Below are 5,000 nucleotides of genomic sequence, written 5' to 3'. Positions count from 1 at the left end.
GCACTGCGGACGTAGCCGAGCCCGGATCTCCATCCACCGCTGGATCCAGCCCAGTTCCTCGTGGGTGAGAAAGACCTGAGCACATCCAAACACCCGGGCAGTCTTATGGTTCTTTACCTGAAGACGGGCAGAGAAATGTTAAATGGCTGGCTGGCTGGCTGGCTGGCTGGCTGGCTGGATGGATGGATGGATGGATGGATGGATGCAGCAGCCTGGATGCAGCAGCCTGGATGCAGCCTGGCTGCTGCATCCATGCTCCATCCAGGCTCCATCCAGGCTCCATCCATCCATCCATCCATCCAGCCAGCCAGCCAGCCAGCCAGCCAGCCAGGCTAGTGTTAGTGAGTGGGTGCAGACTTACATTGAGTACGACCCCCGGAGAGGAAGAGACGGACCCCCTCGCGGCCTCCAGGACCTCCTCGGTGGTAAGATTGGTGATGACGCCGGCTCGATGGCCGTAGAGAGAAATAAGGTAAAGGGCGAAGAAGCCGAAGAGCTGATGCCTCAGTCCCACGTCGTGCTTCTTTTGCGAGCAGCTCAGCAAGAGTTTGGGGATCCAGCCCCGACACTTTGCGACACATCTGCGGAGAAGGTCGGGCGTTACGGAGCGCTGGAGCTTCTCGGACTTGACCTTGATCTGCCGAAGCACCACCTTCGTTCCGATTTGGCACGTAGCCGACCTCAGAGCTCGCATCACGGACACGAGCTGCCGCTTGGACAGCCTGGAGCTTCTCGGAGGCGTCTCCATGAAGTATACGTGGAATTGGGTTGTGTTTACCAGGTAGACCTTAACGGTAGTTACGGCCTTCTGCTCCCGCTCGGTGAGTTCGGCGGGCCAGGTCATTATGCGTGCGGCGTCATCCAAGAAGCGCCAGGAGCCCAGCTCGGTCTTATCACGGCTCATGTAGCTGAGGAATGCAACAATTCGACCCATCTTTGACTTAACATTTTCAGCATGCTTTCGCGAGCGTACTGCCCCGGCCAGGTGCCGGCGGTACTCTTCTAGGTAGCCACGGATGACTGCGGGAAATGTACTCAGTCTACCCACCGTGCTCGAGGACGGGGCCTGCGGTTCTTCGTCCTCGACGTCCGCGGATGGCACGTCGTCGCCGCCGGGAAGAAGACATGGCTCCGGCCGCTGTGTGGAGTCCGCCGAGGTGGAACGGGCAGGGCTGGCGCTCGGTCGGCCGGGAAGAAGACATGGCTCCAGCAGCTCCAGCTCCTCCGTCTCTGGCCGCTGCGGGGAGTCCGCCGAGGTTGTACGGGCAGGGCTGGCGCTCGGTCCCTGCGAGGGAAGGGGAGAAGCAGGAGGGGGGGGGGCGGCGGCGGCGGCGGCGGCGGCGGCGTCGGCGGCTTCGCTGCCCCGTGAACCGTCCAGGTCCAACCTGGTGGCTAACGGCGGGTCGGGACCCGCCGCCCGAAGTTCTCTCACCTGCCGAAGCGTTTTGCGCCACTGGAGCTTCCTCAAAAGGCGCTTCTTCTCCTTGGCACCCAGGTCACGGTGAGCGTCTTGGAGGTGCTGCGCCACCCTTGACCCGCCGTACGAGCAGCCGCCGACGGGGCACTTCATGCCGCGAACGCTCACTCGCCCTCTGGCAAACGCCAACAGGATCCTTCGCTCCAGGGCGTTCCTGACGCTGTGAACGTCATCCAAATGGCGTCGCAGGCGCCAAGACGGCCGGTGACATACAGGGCAGCGATTCTTAAACTTAGAAGGCGTCATCTTCACTCCGCGAGAGTCAGATAGCAAAATGAGCGGGGCACATCCGCAGCCCGGCTATATGTGCAGGCGGGTGGGCGTGCTTCCCCCGCCCCCCCAATCAAGCCTAATTGGCAACACCTGGCCTCGTTCGACCCCGAAATCGGGGCCGGATCTCCGGGCGTGCTTCCCTCTAATCAAGCCTGATTGGCAAACACCTGGTCCCAATTCAGGGCGTCCAATCAGGGAAAGCTCCTGTGATTGGCTTCCAATCGAGCCTAATTGGCAACACCTGGGCCTCGTTAGACCCCGAAATCGGGGCCGAATCCCCGGGCAAACGCGTCCCGATAGCCGGGCGGCGATTCCCCGGAGGGCGGGAGGCCATGTTACGACGCTAAGACGGGTTAGGGAAAAGGCGGGTTAGGGAACCCCGTCCTGCGGGGAGAGGAGGGGGGGGACGGCCGGGACGACCACCACCACCACCACCACCACCACCTGGAGCTGCTTCTCTTTGCCCTACCAGGGGCACGACCCTCCTGGCCTTGCGTACTGGTGGGTGCAGTCCGTGTGGGGGGTGCTTAAGTGTGGGATGCCACGGTTCGAAGGGAGGTAAGCAGGGAGGGAGGGAGCGAGCTCCAGCCCGGATGGTTCGCAGGGAGGAGCTCCACCGGCCTGGACCCCGCGGTTCGAAGGGAGCTCCAGCCAGCCAGCCAGCCAGCCTGGACCCCGCGGTTCGAAGGGAGCAGGAGGAGGAGGGAGCTCCAGCCTGGATGGGTCTTAGCAGGGCCGGGGCAAAGTCAGGCTACAGCCCGCCTTGGGGGGGCCCGACGTCCCGCTAGGGTGATTTTTGACTTCCGTAAAAATGTTTAAAAATGCATTCCTCCGGGGCAAGCCGTATGTTGCCGGAAAGGCCAGAGTCTGGAGAATAAAACGGTGTGGTCGTTCGGCTTCTGGGACGCCCGCAGGAGGAATTAAAAATCGAAAACCATAATTGGTCAAAACGGTCGAAAAGGCACTTTGCCGGGGACCAGGGGGTTCAAGACCAGGATCAATGAGCCCAGAATAATGCCCTGATCACCCCTGTATCGCTCCCATCATCCTGGGATAAAGTTGAATTTTCGGACTTCCAGAGAGGGCCCATGCAGCAGCCTGCTGTGTCCGCAGCGGCTCACTGTCCTCGGCCTCGGCGCCCCGGAGGCCCCGGTGATTTTTCCACTTCCATAAAATTTTTTAAAAATGCATTTCCCCGGGGAAAGCCGCATATTGCCGGAAAGGCCAGGGTCCGGAGAACACTCTGGTGTGGTTCTCTGGTTCCTGGGACGCCCACAGGCGGAATTAAAAATCAAAAACCCAAACCGGTCCAAGGGTTCGGAAAGGCACTTTCCCGGGCACCGGCGGCCTCGAGAGTGGGATCAATAGGCCCGGGAGAATGCCCCGATCACGCTGACCTGAGTCCCGTGTTCCTGGGATAAAGTTGAATTTTCGGACTTCCAGAGAGGGCCCATGCAGCAGCCAGCGGTATCCGCAGCGGCTCACTGTCCTCGGCCTCGGTGCCCCGGAGGCCCCGGTGATTTTTCCACTTCCATAAAATTTTTTAAAAATGCATTTCCCCGGGGAAAGCCGCATATTGCCGGAAAGGCCAGGGTCCAGAGAACACTCTGGTGTGGTCGAATCGTCTTTAAGTTGTTCACAGAAGCCGAGATAACCGTTCAAAGTTTGTCCAAAGCATTGCCGCCCGTGAAAAAAAATCGACGCTTCACCCCGGCCCCGTCGATAGGTAGGATTTCAGGACCTTACGGAGAAAAATCCCACCGGCGGGATTATAGGAGCGAGTTCGGAAAGAGGGCTTGGAGCGGAAAAAGCCAAAGTTTTTCGATCCAGGCCGGTTCTAGGGGTCTACTGGAGCTAGGGTAAGGCGGATTTAGGCCCCTTTTTCGGCTTTTTCCAGCATTTTAAGCCCTTTTTCCAGATTTTGTCTCCGGTTCTCTGGAACGCTGGGGCGGTAAGGCAGCGGGCTCCGGCCGGTCCGGTGTGTCTCCTCGGTCCTTCTGAAGGGCCCGGGGCATCTCTGGGTCGGTTGTGAGCTCCTTGGAAGCGTGGAAGCACGGTCGAAGGCGGACAGGGCAAAGGCTGCAGACAGTGCTCTGTGGACGGCCTCGGCGCGGTCCCAGGTGCTGGCTGGAGCTCTGAGCCCTAGCTGTGGGCTCCGGTCGGTCCGGTGAGCGTCCTCGGTCCATCTGATGGGCCGGTGGCCTCTCTGGGTCGGTTGTGAGCTGCGTGACAGCCCGGTGGAAGGCGGACAGGGCAAAGGCTGCAGACAGTGCTCTGTGGACGGCCTCGGCGCGGTCCCAGGTGCTGGCTGGAGCTCTGAGCCCTAGCTGTGGGCTCCGGTCGGTCCGGTGAGCGTCCTCGGTCCATCTGATGGGCCGGTGGCCTCTCTGGGTCGGTTGTGAGCTGCGTGACAGCCCGGTGGAAGGCGGACAGGGCAAAGGCTGCAGACAGTGCTCTGTGGACGGCCTCGGCGCGGGTCCCAGGTGCTGGCTGGAGCTCTGAGCCCTAACTGTGGGCTCCGGTCGGTCCGGTGAGCGTCCTCGGTCCATCTGATGGGCCGGTGGCCTCTCTGGGTCGGTTGTGAGCTGCGTGACAGCCCGGTGGAAGGCGGACAGGGCAAAGGCTGCAGACAGTGCTCTGTGGGCGGCTTCGGAGCTGTCCGAGGTGCTGGCTGGAGCTCTGAGCCCTAGCTGTGGGCTCCGGTCGGTCCGGTGAGCGTCCTCGGTCCATCTGATGGGCCGGTGGCCTCTCTGGGTCGGTTGTGAGCTGCGTGACAGCCCGGTGGAAGGCGGACAGGGCAAAGGCTGCAGACAGTGCTCTGTGGGCGGCTTCGGAGCTGTCCGAGGTGCTGGATGGAGCTCTGAGCCCGGACATGCGGTGTGCACGTGGCCGGTGTTTCCTCTGGCTTCCCCCGGGAAGCTGGAGGTCCACCGGTTCTCGGGCACCCTGCTCTGTGTTGCGTGGAAGCCCGGACTTGCGGTGTGCACGGCCCCCTTGGTTCCATCACAGCTGCCCTCGGGGAGCTGAGGTGGTCCCTGGATGTCGAGCGGACCGTCACTGGCTGCGGTGCGCACGGCCCCCTTGGTTCCATCACAGCTGCCCTCGGGGAGCTGAGGTGGTCCCTGGATGTCGAGCGGACCGTCCCTGTCCCCGGTGCGCACGGCCCCCTTGGTTCCATCACAGCTGCCCTCGGGGAGCTGAGGTGGTCCCTGGAGGTGGTACGCTCCGGGTACCGCTGCGGTCCGTCTCT

Source organism: Xiphophorus hellerii, chromosome 19 (genome assembly GCF_003331165.1).
Source record: "Xiphophorus hellerii strain 12219 chromosome 19, Xiphophorus_hellerii-4.1, whole genome shotgun sequence".
Taxonomy (NCBI): Eukaryota; Metazoa; Chordata; class Actinopteri; order Cyprinodontiformes; family Poeciliidae; genus Xiphophorus; species Xiphophorus hellerii.
Note: the sequence above shows the minus strand (reverse complement) of the source record.